This window comes from Pinus tabuliformis, chromosome 4_1 (genome assembly GCF_031772625.1).
Source record: "Pinus tabuliformis cultivar Carrire ecotype Pingquan chromosome 4_1, CPIR1, whole genome shotgun sequence".
Taxonomy (NCBI): domain Eukaryota; kingdom Viridiplantae; phylum Streptophyta; class Pinopsida; order Pinales; family Pinaceae; genus Pinus; species Pinus tabuliformis.
Window position 1 is genome coordinate 889,466,242 of NC_142303.1, and position 24,396 is coordinate 889,490,637.

Consider the following 24,396-nt stretch of genomic DNA (forward strand, 5'->3'; position numbering starts at 1 on the left):
CCTTGGAAGAGTAGTTTATAGTCATGCGCTTTCTTTCAATAGCCAGAAGAACTAAGACTTTCTTGCGGCCATGTAGTCATTGCGCAAGGATGGGATTTTCCCTATAAAACTTCAACCTACTCCCATTAATCCTACCAAGAAATACTTCCCCATTCAACTTTGAGAGCTAAACTGCGCCACCATCCAAAATGTCCTTAATTACATACGGTCCTAGCCAGTGCATCTGAAACTTCCCCAGAAATTTGGTAAAATTATTGTCATACATCAAGACCAAATCACCATTCTTGAAAGTGTGATGCTTAATATGATGATCATGCCAAGTCTTTTCTCTAGATTTATGTACATGCTGATGAAAGCCAATCAAAAAGTGGCCTTCCTCTAGCACAAGCAGTTGTGCTATGCATTCCTCCATTACAGCATGATCTGCCATCTCGGTTACTATAGTGATCCTTAGGTTGGGCACTATGTATTCCATCAGCATTACTGCTTCTTTTCCGTAAACAAGTCAAAAGCGTGTCTCCCTAGTCAATTTCTTACAAGTAGTCCTATATTCCCATAGAAGAACCATTGGTATGTGCACATCCCAATAATTCCTATTAACATTGCAGACCTTTGTGAGGGAATTCTCCAAGATCTTGTTGAAAGCTTCGATAATTCCATTCATCTTGGGGTGATATGTTGTACTCTTCTGATGGTACATCTAAAATTCCTCGGTTAAAGTTGCAATTATCTCATTCGAAAAGTGTGACCCCCGGTCACTCATCAAAATCTTCAGGCATCCAAACCTTGACATAATAAACTTGAATATGAACTTTGCAGTAGTGTTTGTGCTGAAATCCTTCATAGGCTATTCCTTAGCTAACTTGGTTAAGTACTATATCGCAGTGATAATATAACATGCTCCCATCTTCTTTCGTGGTGGCTGAGTAGGTCCAACGAAGTAAATTTCCCATTTATCAAATGCTTGTAGCATGACCTAGGGATTTAATGGAAGTTCATCTCTTCACGATGGTCTCTCGGTCCTTTGACACAGATCACACACACTGTAGTATTCCTTGGAATCTTTATGTACTGTCGGCCACCATAATCCTGCTCTTAGGATCTTCTGCCTAGTTTCCTTGCTTGCATAGTGTCCTCCTGTGACACCACCATATGATTAAGCTAGAATGTTGTGTCTTTCATATTGAGGCACATATCGGCGTAGAACTTCATCTGAACCCATCTTGTACAATTATCCTGCAATCACAAAAAATCTGCAGCCCTAACAACTATTTCCTGCACAATGCTCATATGCAACCCTCACAAGAAAGATCTATACGTCAGGTAATCATTCATCAATATTGGTAGGCTCTTCACTATTATCAATCCTCGAAAGGTGGTTCTGTCAAGTATTCAATCTCCCAAGCTTCACTATCACTTCAAAATCATATTTTTGGAAAAGGAGCAACCATCTATAGATTCCGCCCCCCCAACACAGGCTTATTGACCAAATACTTCAAAGCAGAATGGTCCTTTTTCTGGCTTGAGGGGCTTCGACCCAAGTTTAGAGTTAGTTGCGCTAACCAGCAAAAACCTACACTACCGGCCCTTTTGGAAACAACCCACGTAGCCCAGGCCTCAGTCTCACCCGAGGTAGTATTGGGGGATGCTAGAACCAAGCTTCTACATCCAGAAGGCTATGTGATGTGTGGCTAGGGTGTTTCTTCATTTTCAGGCCTGAGCTGACCTTCGTGAACCCTTATTCATGCAATCCCTAAACTTAAAGTGATTTTCAGTTAGAGAGAGTTATGAACTTCATGTAAACATCTAATCATGCATAAAATAACATATAACAGTAGATCCATATCTTTGCAGAGTACTTAAGACAAAATATAGATAAATGTCATTTGATTGTGCGTAAATATAGAAAATACACAAGTATATAATAATAGACACATAATTGCTTCAAATATTCTTTATGAAACTTTAGAGACCCTGCACACAAAGTTGCAAGGGCCTGCACACTCAGTTGCAGACTTACCAAGGTCTTTGCACACTTAGCTGCAGGAGCCTTCCCCTTTGCCAAAAAATAGAAAGATCATATATACTCAGAAGATATCAAATCCCATTATATTCATTAAGTAATTTTTGTAGACTTGCTAAGACACCCTTTTATATGCTTTTTCCCATTACAATACCATGGTCGACAAACCATGGGCGAATCTCAAACAATACAAAAAATAATGGGCTTTGACCTTCCTAATCCCCTTGACTCCTGGTGACCTACACTACTTGTGATCCACTCCTCAAAATGTGGATAATTTATAATATTTTATCAAAACATGACCTAGGGGACTCTGTCCCAACAATATTGATTTTCGGTCTATTTTTTGTCACACGTGCGAATAAAGGAGGGAAGTTCTGCAGTCACATCAAATCTACAAGTGCAACAACACACAAAGGTTCGATTTTGCTAAGAAGAGACTCCAAATAGGCCTCCATCTCAAGCAAAGGAGGTCCCACATCTAGCGAAGGAAAGGAGAAATAAAAAGGCTTATTTCAAGCCATAGATCAGCCACACGTGCAAATAAATTAGACCTTTGGTAGTGTAAGAGGATCAACATCTCAACTCAGAAATATCTCTCAAGGAAGGTCTCACTCTCTAGCCTAAGCATCAAGGAAAAGAAATATTTTCGGGCGAAGTAGAGAAGGAAAGGAAGACACCAAAGAAGGGTTCTCTAAGGAGACCTAGGTTTTTTGCAGTTGCCAGAAAAAGAGCTATTATTTGTAGAAGAAGTGCAAAGGAAGAGATCAAGGTGCAAAGAAGAAGAAGACATTGATTGAAGGACAAAGGAAGAGAGACTATGTATTGTGCTTGGAGGATCTACTGGAAAAGGGTCTAGGGTTTGGCATTTGTCAATTGAAACTTCAATAAGAGAAATTTGCAGAAGGTTTTTCTTCTCTAGGATATAGATGTTTTTCCCTAGCTGAGAGCCAACATCTTGTGTTCTTGTCTCTTTTGTTTCAGTAACTATTTTATGAAGTAAGAGAACACACTCTAATAACAATAAGATAAGATTATGCTAATAATAAAAAGTAAAAGGCACCTTATAGATAGTTATCATCGTAAGAAGAATCTCATCATACCTAGATGCCTTAGATTCTTCAACAAGAACCTTATGCTTCTTGAAGCTCTTAGAAAACTTGTTTGTAGTTCCTTGGATAAATGGAAGATGTGCCCCTGAAAACTGATCATTAAGATCATTTTTAATCCTATGAACTATTTTCCTAGACATTGGCACTTACTATAACCATTCTTATTAAAAACACTAAGGAGATGGGTTTTTTCATCATTGAGGTGGTTTTCATCAGAAACTCATAATGCCCGAGTGGCTAAGGTGTTGAGAACACCTAGCTTTTGAGTGGGGAAATGATGCGAATTCACATGAAGATATTGTTCAGAGTGAGTCTTCTTCTTAAAAACCTAGTGGGATAAAGAATCATCATATCATTTGAAATAAGAACATCGAGGAAAGGGAGGCTACCATCGATTTCACATTCCATATTGAACTTTATGAAACTAGATTGATTGTTAAGCTGCTAGAAAAAGAGCTCCAACGTTTCCCGACCATGAGACCAAATGACGCAAGTGTCATCGAAAAAATGTTTCCAAATATTAGGCTGGAATAGTGCTCAAGACAAGGACTTAGATTCCAATTCCTCCATAAACATATTAGCCACTAGTGGGGAAAGGGGGGAACCCATGGAAACTACACAATTTTGTTCATAAAATTCACCTTCAAAATTGAAGAAAGTATAAGACAAATTTCAACCAAATAAGCCATATTTGGGTTCTTCATGTGTTCAATGACTTCAATAGCCTCGTTAATGGGGATATTAGTGCACAAGGAGACCACATTGAAACTCACCAAATTATCAGCAAGATCTAGCCTTATACCCTTTAATTCATTGACAAATGCAAGTAAATCTTTGACAAAGGATTCAGTCTTACCAACGAGAGATTTTAATTTATTTACTAAAAACTTCGAAAGAAGATAGATCAGCCCTCCAATGGTGTTGACAATGGGATGGAGGGGAGCCCATTCCTTATGGATCTTTGGAAGACCATAAATCCTAAGAGTGAGAGGGCTACTCTCAATCAACTTCTGGCTAAGGGAGATCACAATGCTACTAGATCTGGCATTCCTAAAAAGATGTAGAGATTCATCTATTGTTCCTTCATTTTCTCAGATTAAATATCAACTTAATAATTCTAGGAACAACATGTATTTTTTAAAGCTACTCTAGCCCTAATTCACTCTGATATTTGTAGGGTTACAAAAAGCCTAGATTTTCTTTGATCTGGACCTTGGGGGAGCCCCCCAAGATCTAAAAAGTATGAAATGTTAGATGACGAGGAGAACACACAGTAAGCAAAACCACAAAGAAACTTTTTTTATTAAAATGTATAATAATTGTAAAGGCTACATTGTGGTGGAAAATCTATCCTTTTACAAAATGTGACTTGTTACTTATAGCCTTTTTTGGTCACAATACCATAGGTAAATTCCATGGGTGGGTAAATACCATTGGTGGATGTCACTTACAATACCATGGGTAAATTCCATAAGTGGATAAATACCATGGGAGGATGAATACCAAAAGTTGATTCCACTTACAATACCATGGGAAAATACCATGGGTGGATTCCACTTACAATATCATGGGTAAATTCCATGGGTGGATAAATACCATGGTTGGATGCCATTTTGCATTTGGATCATTCCTCCCTCCTTAAGAAGTAATGATCCCCATTGCGTGAAGTTCCCTCTTGAGCAGCCTTTGTTGAATATGAAGAGCCACTGAAAAGGGTTTTGTGTGGTTAACCCATAACCATCATGAACGAAGATCCGAGGATAGAGATACCCTATAATGCTTGTGACCAACTATGATAATGACAATGCACAGCCTATAAAATGGAATTCGATAAAGTGTGGGTTTGTGGATGACCCATAACCATGACAAGCGAAGATCCGAGGATAGAGATACCCTATAATGCTTGTGACCAACTGTGATACTAATAGTGTGTGGCCTATAAAACGAACTTTAATGAAGTGTGGGTTTGTGGATGACCCATAACCATGAAAAACGAAGATCCAAGGATAGAGATACCCTGTAATGCTTGTGACCAACTGTGATACTAACAGTGTGTGGCCTAGCGAATGGACTTCGATGAAAAAGATTTTTTGCGGTTGACCCATAACCATGATGCTAACTGTTGATGAAGTAGCAGGTGCCTACATAGCCTAGCTAGATGTTGCTATGCTAAAACTAATGAATGTGAAGCAAGTGCCAACTAAAGTAGGATGGGAGGGCACATCTCCAAAGGGAACCCACTCTAAATGTTGTTCCATACTTAAAATGGGAAGAAATCAGTCAATACAAGTTGGAATATTTATTATAACATGTTTTTGGAAATAAAATGATGATTTTTCATCTTCCCATCTATTTGAAAAACCTACCTAGACACTATGGAAACTCAGATTCACGCTGCAATTGTCCCACTGTCACAAAAGTCTTGAAAAAAATAGTTGATTTTAAATCAGTAATATCTCCCTTATCTGAACTTCTATTCGACCAATATTTTTTTTAAATTGGGTGATGTTTTGAGAGGAGCTTAGATATACATTCATTTTTTTGAAATTCTACACAAAAATAGAAAAAATTCTACAACATAACCAATTTTAAATCAATGATATCCCCCTCATCCAAACTCCGATTTGGCCGATTTTTTTTTAATTTGGGTATTTTTCTGAAGGAATCCAAATATCTTATTTATTTTTGTAAAATTTTCACCAAAAGTTTTAGATATGATCTGCAAACTCATCGCCCAAGAAAATTCTTGCAAAACAATGAAAAAAGAAAAAATCTTCCCACTTTGTCCAAGAAAGTGCTCTGTGGATGTCATAGCATGTGCCTAGGCACATTATGGTCAAACCTCTAGACACTATTGGTACCAAGCTCACCAAATCGACTTCCTTCCATCCCCAGACTGATGGCCAGCCGAATGTCATCATTAGTATGATAGTGCACATACTCCTCATGTACAACTCCAAGCATCCTCGAACCTGGGATGAGTGTCTTCCATATATGAAACAGAGTTATAATAGATCTCTCCATAGCTCGACTGGTCACAGTCCCTTTCAAGCGGGTCTAGGATTTTAGCCATTGTGTCCAATTGATGTTGCCAAGCCTCATGCGACTATAGACACATAATCCACACATGTACTATCTGAGGCTGATAAAGCGACCAGATTTATTGAATGAATCCAACACATCTGCCAATAGGTTCATGATATCATGCAGAAGTCAAATTCCAAGTACAAGTAGTGACATGATCAACATGGAGTGCCACACAAGTTTCTAGTAGGCGACAAAGTTTGGTTGCATTTGTAGAAAGAGCACCTTACCGAAGCCCATCAGAAGCTAAGATCACTTTGATATGGTCCTTACACCATTAAAAAGGCTATGGGAGATGATTCCTTTGATTCAACATTCCCCCATTCCTTAGCCTGCACCCAATGTTCAATGTGGACCACCTTTGACAATACATCCCACCTTTGCTGAACACATTAAACATTGCAGAACAACTAACAGCGACAAAGTTAACCCCAAACTGCATGGAACATGCCACAACTAATCATATTATGGACACATAGATCAAGAACACTCGCCAGCAGAAGATCCAACTATATTGGGTTGTCAAAGCTAGCCAACTCCTGCACCAAGGCAAGTGGCTCACTAGGAGCTCTCTCTCATGATTTCCGCATTTCCTTGGACAAATATAGAGGCTTTCTTGGCATTGAAATTGTTGCACATGGAATAAATATAGAAGGAAAAACATTCCAAGAAATTTCTCAAACTCTTGGAGAAATCCTCTTCCCATAAAAGTTTTTCCTAATTTTCTGGTTATTCTTCCATTAGCGGGATTAATAGAAATCAAGTCTCTTCATTTGCATTCTTGGGTCAACAACATTGTTCTTCTAGAATTTGAAGTTGAACCTTCCGAGTGCAATGATAACAAGGTTTAAGGGTTTCTCTGTGAGCCGAATCACTTCAAGGGATAAGTGCAGTAGCTCCCTTCATTCTAATATTCCTCTTCTCATTCCCCCTCTCTCATCCATTCATCCGAAACATCCAAATTTCTCCAACGTTGCAGACTGTTCTCATTGCATTCGTTCCAGAGAGATTGGTATTAATAATAATAATAATAATAATAATAATCTCTTTTAAGTTAATAATAATAAAATAAAAATTCTAATTCTAATGCTAACAACAACAACAACAACAACAACAATAATAATCCTTTTAATAATAGAGTTGTTAATCTTTCCCATTTTTCTTTTGATCCTCCTGTTTATAGTCTTTTAGAGAAAGGTTTAAATTTTTCCCATGCTCTTAGAAAAATCCAAGTGGAAGAGACTATGTGACATTAAATTCAAGATAAGGAACTTATCGGATTCTACTAAAGATATCATTAGAAAAGACTATGTGATTTTCCTGAGAAAGGCTAAGCCCCCTAAGAACAACCTTAGCAAACCTGAGTTTGAGGCTCTCAAGGCTTTGAATAATAACAAGGACATCGTTGTTCTTAAAGCTGACAAAGGGGGTGTTGCTATTATCTTAGATAAGGAATATTACCAGAGAAAAATGTTAGATCATCTTTTTAATAACGGGAGATATAGAAAACTTAATAAGAATCCCTTAAAAAAGATTTCTAAAACAGTTGCTCTAGCCATAAAATCTAGTAGCATTGTTAGCTCCCTTAGCCAGAAGCTGATTGAGAGTAGCCCTCTCACTCCTAGGATTTATGGTCTTCCAAAGATCCATAAGGAAGGGGCTCCCATACCTCCCATTTTCAATAGCATTGGAGGGTCAACCTATCTTCTTGTTAAGTTTTTTGCAAATAAGCTAAAACCTCTTGTTGGTCGAACTGAATCCTTTGTCAAAGATTCGTCTTTGTTTATCAATGAATTAAAGGGTATAAGGCTAGATCTTGGTGATAACTTGGTGATTTTCAATGCGGTCTCCTTGTACACTAATATCCACATTAATGAGACCATTGAAGTCATCAAACACATTACGGACCTAGATACATCTTATTTGGTTGAAATCTGTCTTACTTCTATTTTATTCAGTTTTGAAGGCGAATTTTATGAAGAAACTTGTGGGGTTACGATGGGTTGCCCCCTTTCCCCAATAGTGGTTAATTTGTTTAAGGAGGAATTTGAATCTAAGGCCTTGTCCTCAACTCTATTCCAACCCAAGCTTTGGAAAAGGTTTGTGGATGACACTTGCATCATTTGGTCTCATGGTGGGGAAAAGTTGCAACTCCTTTTCTAGCATCTTAACAATCAATCTAGTTCCATAAAGTTTACTATGGAATGTGAAATCGATGGCAGCCTCCATTTCCTCGATATTCTTATTTCAAAGAGAGATGATAGATATTTCTCCTAGCAGGATTTTCAGAACAAAATTCACACCGAACAATATCTTCATGCAAATTCACATCATTTCCTCACTCGAAAGCTAGGTGTTCTCAACACCTTAACCACTCAAGTGTTACGAGTTTCTGATAAAAACCACCTCAATGATGAAAAAACCCATCTCCTTAGTGTTTTTAACAAGAATGGTTATTGTAAGCGTCAATGTCTTAGAGCCTTCCTTAAGGCTGAAAAAATTCCTAGGATTAAAAATTATCTTAAAGATCAATTTTAAGGGGTGCATCTTTCATTTATCCAAGGAACTACAGACAAAATTACTAAGATATTGAAGAATAATAAGGTTCCTTTGACATTTAGGCCCCTAAACACTATCCAAAGCTCCCTAAGATCAGTGAAGGACCCTGTGAACCCTAAAGATGGGAAAGGTGTTTATGTCATCCCTTGCTCTTGTGGGACTCCGTACATTGGTGAAACTGACCACTCAATTAATCAGAGGATTCTTGAGCATGTAGCTGACATCAAACATGGAAGGTTCCGCTCCTGCGCTTTGGCATAACATGCAAAAAAGACAAACCATCACATCTACATTGAAGAGGTGAGGGTCATTGCAAGGATTGATCATTTTCATCACTGTAAGTTTAGGGAGGCCTTGGAAATTGAAATGAGACCTATCATTCTGAATAGATATGACGGTCGGAATATTCACAGGTTTTGGATCCCTACCTTATATTCCTAAGTTTTTATAATATTTATTTATTCTAATTGGAATTTCTGGTATTTCTTTATTTCTTATTTATTTACTATTCATTTTTTTTAACATATTATTATTATTATTATTAGGATTTAAATAATAAAATTGAGTTAATTCATTATTTTGATTTATATTTTATTTATTTTATTTATTCATTTTCTTATTACTATTTTTAGTTTTATTGTTTAGAATAGTTAAATTTGACCTTATTATTTTTTATTTTTCCATCTTCTTATTACTATTTTTCAGTTTTATTGTTTAGAATAATTAAGTTTGACCTTATTTTATTTAGAATAATTAAGTTTGACCTTATTATTACTGTGGTTTTGGTTAAAATAATAATAATAATAAAACTGATTTAATTCTTTATTTACAACTAATTTCCATCTATTACTTTATTTTAATTCAAAAAAATTGCTTATTAATTAATGATAATTCTTTAGTCAAATCTAGTTGTTATATTCTAATGGCTAGAAAACATCTCTCTACATCTATTTAATGCGGGGAAAATTTTAAGAACCACCCTAAATTTATATGTATAATAAATGGGCTAATCCCCATGATACATAGGAAAAATGGGAGGCGATTTTATCAATAATATAATATGTATATATAATTTTTTTGGCGAATCTCTCACTAGATTATATTATCTTATACAGTGATGGAGAATCTTTCACTGAATTATAAAATCTTGTAAGATCTTGGCAAATCTTTTACTGAATAATAAAACATTGTGAAGTCTTGGCAAATGTTTTGTTAAAGTATGAAACCATATATGATAATAAGAAACATATTCATTAAACTGTAATATACTAACATACATGTTTGGAAAAAAGAAACATAATTTTCTCTTCCTACAAACAATGTTCCAAGTTTCAATGGTCGTGTTTGTCAAGGTTCTTACAATACACTCTTTCATATCCTTCTACTAGTTTTGATAATATTCCACAACAAAGTTCTTGTAGGTGTTGATATTGACAACGAGTTCTGTCAAGGTAGGAGAGATTATTCTTTTCTCTACATCTTTTGTCAAGCTACCATTTTTTTCAAGTTATCAAATTTCTTTCTTATTCCATAGACTCCAACTGAGAGATAAAAAAAAGACATCAAGTTTGTTTACCCCAACACGCCAACAAGTAGCAAGCCCCAACTATATTATATAAGAAAGTATTAGGTATCCCAAAGGCTTGAAGGGGATCTAATTGAAAGAAGTGACCATTGTGAGAATCCTTCCAATCAATTTATGAATATATAAATGTAGATTTATTATTATTTTAATTGTAAATCTTCAATTAAATAATAAAATTTAATTACGTCTCTCCCAATCTAAATTTCTTATTAGCATAATTCACTACCCTCATAGGTCTCGCATCTTTTAACAATGTTGTAACATGTAGATTAATTTCCTTTTTGGTGAACAATCTCCACCTTTTAGGAAAATATGGTGCAATGGCTCCAACCCCTATAGATCATTAGGACAAACTAAGAATAGCAAAGAAGATGAAAGGTTGTACAAACCAACTTATTTTTCAAACAACTAATCCAACATCAGTGCCTAAACTTTTTCATGAAGATATCATATTGAGAATGTTTGAAAAATGGTGAGAAATCTTCTGCGAGGGTGATGTGGAAAGAGTGATAAGGTTTCATTTTTTTGAATTATTTTTGTTAAATCAGAAAAAGTTTAAAACCAATATTAATGAAGATATTGGTATTTTTTACTAAATTTTGTGAAGTGACTAAATGTAGCTTTAACCATTCACCTTAAGATGTTTTTACAATATAATTTCCTAAGTCTATTTAATATCTTCATTATCATAAAAACCAACCTATATCCATCTTAACTTCACATCTACCACTCTTAGGGGGATGAAATCTATTTATCCGTCAGAGCACTTGGTAGACCCAGAATTAAGATGGATCTAAGATGATAGAATTTCTCCTTTAAATAGTCTATGCTCACATGAATACCATGGTATTACCATGGGTCAATACCATGGGTTATCATAAACTTGGAGCTTAAAAATTACTATTAGTAATCAACATCCATTTTTACTCTTGATCCACCAAGCCCCGAGAGGGATCAAATATTTTTTCACTCTATGCTAGTTTGCATATCACGATATTTGATCGGGGTTAGCAGATCCAGATCCAGAGTAAAGATGGATCTATGCCGGTTTAATTCTGCCATTTAAAAATAGGCTACATTCCACGTGAATACCATGGGTCAATACCATGTGCCATTTTTCTTTTTATTAATAGTAATATTAGGGTTAGTAATGTTTTTTTGCATGGTATTAATAATAATCTAGCCCATGGTATTTGGCCCATAGGTTTCACCTAAATATAACGCATTTTTTGAGTGTTCCTAAATATAAGGTGACTTATGGAGTAAATATAAAAAAAAAAAATATTTGTTTACGATACCTCTCGTTTATTTATATTTTTATTAATTTACCATACCTCTTTTACAAATATGGTATTTGGCCCATAGGATTCACTAAAATAAAACCTCTTTTTTGAGCCTTCATAAATAGAAAGAGGGTTATGAACCAAATATAAAAAGAGGTTTTATTTATTTACCATACGTCTAGTTTATTTATATTTTTATTTATTTGAGTAAGTATAAAAAGAAGTTTTATTTATTTACCATACCTCTCATTTATTTATATTTTTATTAATTTACCATACCTCTTTTATAAATATGGTATTTGGCGCATAGGATTCACTTAAATAAAACCTATTCTAGAAAATTAGGGCAAGTGGAAGGTTGTATCTCCTAATTTCAAGGGCTAAATTTACCTTTTTTACCCTCTCTCCTTAAAATAAGGTGGGCTATTTGAGGCGATTTGTAAAAATGTAGTATGATACAAAATATTCGCCCACTAAAAATTTAAAACCCCTTAATTTCACCAAAGGGCGAACATTCACCCCTAAAATTTTCCATGATTTAACGTCCTGAAGATGAACCACGCTAGATTGTTAGAAATTGGCCAACTTATGGTTTCTTAGTGATTTTTACAGACACTCTTAATAATTACTAATTATAATTATAAATAATAATAAAACAAGCCTAGATCCATCTTAACTATGGACTTGGTCAAAATGAAATAACAATTAAAATAAAATAAAAAAATTAATAATGATAATTATCAATAAAAATTTCGACTTGTGAAATTGTATAAAAATAAAAAATTAATAAATACAAAAATTAATAATTGATGATTAATAATTACTAATTATAATATAATTAATAATAAAACAAACCTAGATCCATCTTAACTCTGGATCTATCAAGCACCTAGAGGGATCAAATATCTTGAGATGCAAACTTCATTTAGAGTGAAAGGAGATTTGATCCCTCTTAGCTCTTGGTAGATTTAGAGTTAAGATGGAACTAGGATGGCTGATATTAAAACATATTATTGACATTTGAAATCTTTTATTGTTTTAAAAGGAGCTCTACAACCTTGTCAAAAGGATATGTTTGTCATATAGCATTACATTTAAAAATAATAAAATAATAGTTACATTAATAAATTAAAAAATAGTAATAATAAAAAGACAATGTCCACCATAAATAAATTATTTCAATATTCACCTTAATTTTACATCAACCTTATATAGAGATAAAGTGATTGAAAATTAAAAAATAAAATAAAATCTTTTAGTTTGAGGGAGATATGTTTAATTCTTTCACTACTTAATATAGAGTTCACAAATGACATGTAAAAACAATACTATTGATATTATATTATGTGTAAATATATTAATAACTAAAAATTAGTGTTCCATAAATAAAATATTTCAATGTGCATATTAAATATTCTAATTTTATATCAACTATATATATATATATATATATATATATATATATATATTATAAATTAAATATCTATTTGTTTCTTAATATGGAGTTGTTGTGTAATATATATATATATATAAAGAGAGAGAAGTAGATAGATAGATAAAGAGACATGTAACAATTTTAAAGATAGATATTAATAACAAAAATAATTCAAAGTATGTGAAGAGAGAGAGCCCCCATGTATTAACATTTTAATTTGAAGAATGTGAAGTATAAATAACATATTTCAATATCAACTATGTATATATTATATAAAACTAGTAAAAAAAAATTATAGTTAAATATTTTATTAGTGCTTTGCTTAAACCAACATAGATCCAACTTAATTCTCTAGATCTATTAGGAGGTGAGAGAAATCAAATCTTTGGAGGTGCAAGATTTTCATCTTCAGAGATTTGATCCCTCTCGAAACTTGGTAGATTTAGAATTAAGATGGATCTATGTTGATTTATTGTTCACATTTAAACAATTTTTATTATTAATAATTTTGTAAATGTCAAACATCAATTGATGCATCTCCTTTATCTTGTAGACCTCTTTCATACTGGGATGTAAAAATAACAAACATGTAAGAATTTGTTTACTTTCAATTACTTTCTCTATATAAATTTTACTAAAATATATATATTTTATAGTCAATGTTGAAATAATTTCTTGTTATTAGTATCTATTTCAAATGTTACTAGTCCACTCCATACTGAATATGAAAGGAATTACACATTTCCCTTATATTAAGTTATAAAAAGTGCCTTTAGACACCACCGTGAATCTATATTCTCAACTACACAGAAGGTTTCCTTTTTGAAATTGGTTAGGTTAAGCACTGTCTACTTTTTTCATCTCCATTTGACATTTGTCTGTCTGCTATTTTGACATGGGTCAACTTTACCTTAAGAAAAAAAGGAATTACACTTCTTTTTGTAAAATGGACCATTTTGCTAAATAAAATTGGAGTGTCTTTAGTGCGACTTTTTGAACTTTTCGGTGCTGGAATCCAATAGAAACATTTGGGGTGAGTTCTTAATTTGTGTTATTTAAATTGGTGCTGGAATCCAATAGAAACATTTGGGGTGAATTCTTAATTTGTGTTATTTAAACTAGTTTTTTTACTGTATATATGGATTAAGCACCCTGAAAAACCCCTAGGGAACTTCTATTGTGCAAGGGTATTGTAATGGCCCTAGTAATTGTAAATATTTAATTACTGCAGTAAACAAACTGGATATTACTATTCAAGTTTATATATTTATTATTTTGATTAAATTGTGCATGAAGCAAATGTCTTAGTAATAACAATTATGAACTCTCACATTTCAGGTAGTTAGGATAGGTAGTTACTTATCCCTAACTACTTCCTTGTAGATGTATTCTCAAGGAAAGGAATCAAGAGGGTATTGATACCTGAGATGAAGAGAGGAAAGGGAATGGAGAGATTTTTGTTCTGATATGTCAAACAAATTCCAAGAGTTAAGTCTGGTTAAGACCAAATAGTTGTAAAATGTTAAGATTGTTAGTCTTATAGGAAACACCTTGCATGAGGGTGATAGCTCGGGGGGAGACTTTGTCCTGAAAGCGAGTCTCATGGTTGGGAGAAAAATCGGCATTTCTAGTCAATCTTGATTCAAAGAGCTGACAGTAAATACTTGCAGAACCAAATAAGTATATATTTAACTTTCTATAGGTTAATTATACTATTAAGCAAAGACATGTATACTATTGGAGAAGATTCTAAATACACTAGTTTAGTTAAGGCGTAAAGGCCACTAATAGAAGTTACAAACTGTATTCTAGTAATCTACAAAAACTAGTTATTTTTTAAAGAAAAACTCATTAAGAATCTTTGATTAGAATATAAGAGTTCTTTTAAATGGATTACTCTTTAGGGTTTACCATGCAAATATTCTTAAAAGGAAATAAGACCTAAGAACAAAAGAATTTCCCGAGTTATATCGAAATCTTCTATAAAAGAACAAAGGAAATTACGGTTCTAAAACAAAGAATATATATATATATATATATATATATATATATACAAAATGGCTAAATTGTACAAAGTAACAAGGGTATATACTGCAATGCCTTAAAATGTTAAGGAAATATCTGCAATAAACAAGAAGTAAGTTCTAGAACCAAACCACATTTTCTTTACTTAATTTGAAAAAAAGGGAAATCACCCTAAGTAAAAGAAGGAAAAACCAGAGCTATTGAATAATGTAAATAAAAAATTTATCATTCAAGATTTAGGAAAATTGAACCCATAACTGAAATCGACAAATCAACTAAATGACACATCTAGAATTAAGCCACAAAATAAGTATTAAAGATTTACATATATAGTGTAGCACTGACAGAACGTGGGTCAAAACCCCAAATCGTTTCCAAAAATAAAGATGAGAACAGAACGTATATACAGCAAACATAATGCTTGGACTAAATAAATCTTTGTGGAGAAAACAAAAATGGAGATTGAGCAAGGGTAGGAAGTAAGAAAACGACCCTTTTCATGTTCAAAACCAAGTAACTAATAACAATATATACAAACAAAGCACACGAAGTCTTCAAAATGAAACACTTAGCTGATAAGGAACTTCGAGTTACAATAATACAGTCAAAACCAGTTCCGTGAGGGTTTAATTACTAATGAACAAGCTATCCAAGAACCCAGAATCTGAGATAGTAGGTCGACGATTCTATAACCTGAGCTTACATAATATAGCCACAGGGGTGTCCATATTTAGAGCCTCGTGAAACGTATAAACCCTATGACAATAAATAGAACAGACCAAGAGCAATATAGCCGGATGGTTGTTAAACCACTTCCATAAGAGCAAAAGCCTCCAGACCAGAAGAATCTAGAATAATTTTGCATACCAAGGGGCCGCACGAAGAACAAGTCTGAAACCCATGGCATGATCCTGGGAGGTAAGCTTCGTTCCACCATTCTCGAGCAAGTAGAAGAACTCTGGCGAACCTAGAAAGCCAAGAAACAAGAGTTAGTTATACACAACATTAGTTATGAAATGCAACTAAGGATACTCGAACCTAACTCCAAACAAAAACTGTACCTAGCCATTCAGGGGCTAATATTCGCAAGTGGGCTAATTTTCCATGCTTTTTTCAAAAAAAATATATGTCAATTTCCATTTTTTTTCTAAAATGATTCACCCAAATTTTATAGTACACCGTTATTTTATCTTAAAAATTGTCAAAATATTATATTGACTAATATAGAATCATTAGAAATCTAAATATTTTTACAAAAATATGACAATTTGTTTTACAATTTTCATATTAGGGACTAGTAAGATTCGCCAAGGTTCTAAACTTTAAGATAAAATTCCATCCTTAAAACTTTCCCTGTTGGTCAGGGCTACGACACAAAGCACCTCCTTCAAAGAAATAGAACACTAACCTAACTCGCCGCAAACCTGAGAGCCAAACTTAACATGAAAGCAAGACTATGAAAATGCAGGAGGAAGAATTTCAATGATACAGGGTGATAGAATCGAACCTGGGTGAAATTTGAAGCTTGGAGCCAGAAAATTGAAAGCTCTACAAACGGAAAACTTAACACCAAAAATACATCACAGTTTGGCTCAGATAAGGGTGCCCTTACTGTCGTTGGATGAACTTAGTACATAGAGGACCATCAATGAGAAGGATTTCTGGAGGAGAAGATGACAGCTGGAGGGTGAACGAAAGGCTCCAAAATCTTGCTCTCCCCATTTCTTGAGAGGTCAAGTTCAGTGAATTAGAACTAGGTTTAGCAACTCAATAATCAACGTAAGGATTTTCCATGTGTATAACTTAGATTCCATTAAATAATAGTATTAAATGAATATCCAAATTTACCATTATGTAATTGCTTGGTACAAAGTCCTTAATATATATGACATTCACATAAATTCGATGGTAAAAAAAATGTAGATATTTGTATGTATAAAGTAGGGTTAATTTTACTGTTTAAACAATCATTTTTATGGTTAATATCTAGAGAAATGAAAAGTGGTATCAAAGTGCTCAGATTGCAAAACTAAGACCTCTGAAATAAATAAATAACAATTTTTGTGATGTGCACAGAGAAAGAGAGTGGAAAAATTGAATGCAACTAGCATGAGGAGAATTGGACTTACACCACATAGACCTATGACAGGAACAAGACCATTTCCAAAAGCCAATCCTGAGGTATGGGTACAATTGGGAGAGGAGCCACGCAATACCAACACTACCATTTTCGAAATGGTACAAGAATTGAAGGACGAAATGGCTAGACTACAGGCAAACAACGAACGACTGATACAGGAACAAGAGAAAATAATAAAGAGTTTGTCTGACAGACAGAATTAGCGGCAACCGATTCCTAGTCCCAAACATGGAAACATGACTTGAGAGAAGGAATTTAGAAATGAAAACTCCGAAACAGAAGGGGTTGAAGAGAATTAAGAGGAGGAATCTGATAATGTGTTAGATCACAAAAATAAAAAATGACAAAAATTTGAGTTGCAAGGTGAATTTCAAAATATCAAACCTCCCCTCTTTGATGGAGAACAAGAGGAAGCTACTGAAGCCTGGCTTATTAATATGAATAAGTATTTTCAATTATATGAATATGATCATACTCTGAAGGCTCGCTTAGCCATTTATCGGTTGCAAGGAAAGGCAACCTTGTGGTGGGAGGAGGTGAAGATGGTGTGAGGGGTTAATGAGAAGAAAGTAACTTGGGAAAAGTTTCAAATGTATTTTAAGGAAAAATAATTAACTGAGAGATTTTACGATGAGAAGGTGAAAGAGTTTCACAACCTTCCATTGGGTCAGTTGTCCATAAACGAATTCATAAAAAAATTCACATCCTTTCTGCGATATGTTCCTTACATACAAGAAGAGAAAGCAAAGGTGCAGAGGTTTATCAACAATTTGAAATTATTCATGAAGTAACATCTCAAATTTGACAACCCAAAGACCATGCTCGTATATGCTATCAGCAAAACAAACGAAAGGGTGATGGAGGAAAGTGGTGGTCTGATAAAAAGGGAAAAAACTTTGTCTCAGACAGCAAGGGAAATAAGACTATTGTCAATAAAGGACCCCATAAAGGTCAATGAACATAAATATGAGCAGAAATCAACCCAGATTTAAATAGTGAGTCGAAAACAAATGAACAATCTAGAAAAACATGAGGGGAGATAGCAGCTAGACCCCCAGTACAATGTTGGGGATGTGGAGGACCACACTATGTTAAAAATTGTCCATATCACAAGGGAACATATCAAGTGGCACAACTTCAGGAAGCATCAACAGTGGGAGAAGTAGCGAGGAGTATTCATAAAATCAATGTAGCCCTTGAAGACCATCAGGTGGAGTACCAGCCAACAATGGTAGAATTCGAAGGTAAGATCTTCGACCAAACTTTGTCTATTTTGATTGGTCTAGGAGATAATTTGAGTTATATAAGCCCAAAAATGGTTGAGTAATGTCATTTTCAAACTGTTAAATTTAAAAACCCTTGGCTAGTACAACTCACCACAGGGGAAAAACGAAGGGTGCTGGCTAAAGTCAGTAATTTCCCTCTGAAGCTAGCAGGTCAGGCTATCATAGAAGATCTAAATGTCTTACCATTAGGATCATATGATGTCCTAATAGGTATGGACTGGTTGGAGAAATGTTGGTCTCTTATTAATTGTAAAGACAAAACTATTAATTACATGGATGAAGAGGGTTTGAGACAAGAACTTCAAGGTATACGAAGACCACTAAAAATAAGACCTGTAATAGCTTCTCAATTAGCAAAATGTATTCGAAAGGGATGTCAGATTTATGCCATACAGGTGGGGTATATCAACTCAACAGAAAAATCTGGAACTCTAGAAAATATACTTGTGGTATAAAATTTTCCAGATGTATTTCCTGAGGAGATTCTGGGACTACCTCCAAAGAGGAATATAGATTTTACTATTGAGTTGATCCCTGGAGCTACCCAGTATCCTGAGCCCCTTATCGTATGAGTGCGCCAGAACTAACTGAGTTGAAAATGCAGTTACAGGAACTGCTTGATAAAAAGTATATATGCCCAAGTGTCTCACCTTGGGGAGCCCCTGTACTCTTCGTCAAGAAGAAAGACAGAACCTTATGGATGTGCATGGATTATTGACAACTAAACAAGCTAACAGTTAAAAATAAATATCCTTTGCCTCGTATTGATGAATTGTTTGACCAAGTAAAGGGGGCGACGATATTTTCGAAGATTGATCTTCGCTCAGGATACCATCAAATTAGGATTAAGGAGGAAGATATAGCCAAAAAAACCTTTAGAACTCGCTATGGGCATTACGAGTTCATTGTGTTATCGTTTGGACTAACTAACTCTCCCGCGACTTTTATGTGTCTAATGAACAACATTTTTCATCAATATTTGGATAAGTTTGTACTAATATTTATTGATGATATATTAATCTATTATCGAAACATTGAAGAGAATAAGGTACATCTACGAATTATTCTACAAACTTTAAGGGAGCACCAGCTATATGCCAAGTACAACAAATGTAATTTCTTTAAGGAACAAATTCAATATTTGGGACACATCATTACCAAAGATGGGATTGCGGTGGACCCAGAGAAAATAAAAACCATAATGGAATGGCCAGTACCCAAGAATGTAGCTGATATAAGATCCTTCATGGGTCTGGCTGGATACTATAGGAGGTTTGTTGAAGGATTTTCTAGGGTAGCATACCCCATTACCTCTCTGCAAAAGAAAGGGAAAACCTTCACTTGGACCTCAGATTGTCAAAGAAGTTTTGACCAGCTAAAGCACTTGCTTACTACTGCACCTATTCTAAGTATTGCAGACCCAAATAAAGAATACATTGTCTGCATAGATGCCAGCAAGGAAGGTGTTGGTGGTGTGCTAATGCAAGAGGGCAGAGTTATTGCTTATGAGTCTCAGAAACTTAAAGAGCATGAACAAAAGTATTTGGCTTATGATATGGAGCTGGCGGTAGTAATCCACACATTAAAAATGTGGCAACATTATTTATTGGGTAAGAAGTTTTTATTAACAACAAATCATCATAGTTTAACTAACTATTTAAAAAAACCTACTATGAATGCTAGACAATCCCACTGGATCAATTTCCTGAGTGAATTTGACTTTGACATCAAACACATAAAAGGAAAAGAAAATTGTGTTGTTGATGCCTTAAGCCGAAAAGTAAACTGCATTTATGAAGTCTCTTTTAGTGAGGTGCATACCACTTTTGCATAACAGATTAAGGAAGCAGTAATATAGGATCCTGAATATAAAACTTTATGGCAACAAGCTAAAAATTCGGACAGCAACAAACATCAACTGAGATATGAGGTAAATCAAGAAGGTTTGTTGATTTATAGAGGGAGAATGTATGTTCCAAATCAGAAAAATATTAAACAAATAATTTTAGATGAATACCACAAAATTCCTTGTGTAGGCCATCCCGAATATCAAATACACTCAGAAAGGAATATTTTTGGCCTAGTATGAAAAAAGAGGTGGTTGAATACTTGGCTCGTTGTTTGGAGTGTCAACAAGTTAAAGCAGAACATCAACACCCAGCCGAGTTACTCCACCCATTTCCTATTCCAGAATGGAAATGGGAAACTATTTCCATTGATTTTATTATGGGGCTACCTAAGTCTAAAAAGCATAATGATTCAATAATGGTGGTAGTAGACAAGCTGAGAAAGTCTGCTCACTTTGTACCTGTACTGTTTACTTTTAAGGTCGTTCAAATTGCTAACATATTTATGCAAAATATCTTTAGATTACATGGAATACCAAGAGTCATAATTTCTGACCGTGATGTAAAATTTACATCAGCTTTTTGGAAAGCCTTATTTGGAGGTCTAGGCACACAATTACATTTTAGTACTACTTATCACCCTCAAACGGATGGGCAGATTGAGCGTGTAAATCAAATAGTGGAAGATATGTTGCGGACTTATGTAATGTAGCAGCCTTCCAAATGGGAAGATTATATACATTTGGTAGAGTTTGCTTACAACAACAGTTACCATACATCCTTGAAAATGAGTCCTTTTGAAGTATTATACAGATGCAGGTGCAGGAAACCCTCAAGTTGGGGCGATCCAGAGGATAAGTTAATGCTAGGTCCCGCCATGTTAAAAGAAATGAAAGATATGGTTAAAAAAGAGTGCTCCAATTTAAAGACTGCTCAGGATCGGCAACAAAATTTTGTTGACCAGAAGAGGAGTTTTCAGGAGTTTCAAGTCGGAGATCATGTTTATGTTCATGTATGAGCCAAGAAGAGTACTCTACATTGGGGTGGGTGTGCTAAATTAGCACCCCTATTTTTTGGTTCCTTCTAAATCATGTCCCAAATTGGACATGTGCCCTATCAGCTTGCTTTGCCCAACCACATACGTGTGCATAATGTTTTTCATATTTATGTGTTAAGATATATATATATATATATATATATATATATATATATATATATATCTGTATATATATATATATATATATATATATATATATATATATATATATATATATATATATATATATATATATATATATATTATCCCAACCATATAATAAATTGGGAGGATATTCAGGTAACTAGATCATTCATAAGGATGTAGTGTGATATGAATAACTACCAAGATATGCTGCCAAAGGAAAAAGCTAACTAAATTTCTTTTACTATGTGTAGGTCGAACCAAAAGACGAGTTCTTGGTCGAACCCTAGGTTATACTAGATCGGAGAGAAGTAGTGTTGCGAAATGAGTTATCACCCACGTTAAAGTGCAATGGAAACACTTTGGACCAGAGGGGGCCACTTGGGAGGATGAACAAGTTATGAGGGAGACTTGTCCAGGTCTATTTGCAATAGAGAAACATCGGAATGACATTTAATCTTGGGGTGGAAAAATGTGATGTCGCTAGTAATTGTAAATATTTAATTACTGCAGTAAACAAACTAGATATTACTATTTAAGTTTATATATTTATTATTTTGATTAAATTGTGCATGAGGCAAATGTCTTGATAATAACAATTATGAACTCTCACATGTCAAGTAGTTAGGATAGGCAGTTACCTATCCCTAGATACTTCCTTATAGACTTATTCGCAAGGAAAGGAATCAAGAGGGTATTGGTACCTAAGATGAAGAGAGGAGAGGGAATGGAGAGATTTCTGTGCTGATATGTCAGACAGATTCCAAGAGCTAAGTCTAGTTAAGACCATATAGTTGCAAAATGTTAAGATTGTTAGTCTTACAGGAAACACCCTACATGTGGGTGACAACTTAGTGGGAGACTTTGCCCTGAAAGCGAGTTTCATGGTCGAGAGGCAAATCGACGTTTCTAGTCGATCTTGATTCAAACAGCTGACAATAAATACTGTCAGAACCATATAAGTATATATTTAACTTTCTGTAGGTTAATTATATTGTTAAGGAAAGACATGTATATTTTTGGAGAAGATTATAAATATATTGGTTTAGTTAAGGTGTAAAGGCCACTAATAGAAGTTAGAAACTATATTCTAGTAATCCACAAAAACTAGTAAGTTTTTAAAGAAAAACTCAGTAAGAATATTTGATTAGAACAGAAGAGTTCTTTTAAAGGGATTACTCTTTAGGGTTTACCATGCGAATATTCTTAAAAGGCAATATAAGATCTGAGAACAAGAATTTCAAGAGTTATATCGAAATCTGCTAAAAAAGAACAGAGGAAATTATAGTTCTAAAAAACAAGAATATATATATATATATATATATATATATATATATATATATATATATATATATATATATATATATATATATATATCTGCGAAACAACTAAATTGTACAAAGTAACAAGGGTAGATACTACAATGCCTTAAAATGTTAAGGAAACATCCACAATAAACAAGAAGTAAGTTCTGGAACCAAACCACATTTTCTTTACTCAATTTGAACAAAAGGGAAATTGCCCTAAGTAAAAGAAGGAAAAACTAGAGCTATCGAATAACACAAATAACAAATTTATCATTCAGGATTTAGGAAAATCCAAACCCAGAACTGAAATATTAGTAGTAAGGGACAAATCGACTAAACGACACATCTCGAATTAAACCAAAAAAAAGTATTAAAGATTTACATATATAGTGTAGTAATGACGAAACGTGGGTCAAAACCCCAAATCATTTCCAGAAATAAAGATAAGAACATAACGTATATATAACAAACATAATGCTTGGACTAAAGAAATCTATGTGGAGAAAACAACAACGGAGACTGAGCAAGGGTAGGAAGTAAGAAAACGACCCTTTTCATGTTTAAAACAAAGTAACTAATAACAATATATACAAGCAAAGCACACAAAGTCTTCAAAATGAAACCCTTATCTGATAAGGAACTTCTAGTTACAATAATATAGTCAAAACCAGTTCTGTGAGGGGTTAATTACTAATGAATAGGCTAGCCAAGAACCCAGAACCTGAGATAGTAGGTTGATGGTTCTATAAACTGAGTTTACAAAATATAGCCATAGGGGTCTCCATATTCAAAGCCCCGTGAAATGTATAAACCCTGTGAAAATAAATAGAATAGACCAAGAGAAATATAGCCAGATGGCTATTAAACCACTTCTGCAAAAGCCAAAGCCTCCAGACTAGAAGAATCCAAAATAATTTCACTTACCCAGGGGTCGGACGAAGAACAAGTCTGAAACCCATGGCAGGATCCCGGGAGGTAAGCTTCGTTCCACAATTCTCGAGCGGCTAGAAGACCTCCGGTGAACCTAGTAAGCCAAGAAACAAGAGTTAGTTATACACGACATTAGTTATGAAATGCAGCTAAGGATACTTGAACCAAACTCCAAACAAAAACTGTACCTAGCCAGGGATTTGACAAAAAGCACCTCCTTCAAAGCAATAGAACACCAACCTAACTCGCCACGAACCTGAGAGCCAAACTTAACATGAAAGCAAGACTATGACAACGTAGGAGGAAGAATTTCAATCATACAGGGTGATAGAATCGAACCTAGGTGAAATCTGAAGCTTGGGGCAGGAAACCTGAAAGCTTTTCCAATGGAAAACTTAACACTGAAAATACATCACATTCTGGCTAACAATGGAGATAAGGGTTCCCTTGCTACTGTCGGATGAACTTAGTACACATAGGACTGTGAATGAGAAGGATATCCCAAGGAGAAGCCAATAGCTAGAGGGCAGATGGAAGGCTCCAGAATCCTGCTCCCGCCATCGCTCGAGAAGTCAAGTTCAATGAATTAGAACTAGGCTT

General features: G+C 34.4%; 1 long non-coding RNA gene across 1 annotated transcript; it reads right to left on the bottom strand.

Annotated features, from left to right (window-relative positions):
* Nucleotides 1–15,837: 15,837 nt before the first annotated feature.
* LOC149179037 (uncharacterized) lies at nucleotides 15,838–24,213 on the bottom strand. Its single transcript, XR_016258891.1, has 3 exons — nucleotides 23,985–24,213; nucleotides 23,791–23,890; nucleotides 15,838–16,073 (listed from the first exon to the last, which is right to left on the bottom strand). It is a non-coding gene; the product is annotated as an uncharacterized LOC149179037 (long non-coding RNA).
* Between the last annotated feature and the right edge of the window lie 183 nt (nucleotides 24,214–24,396).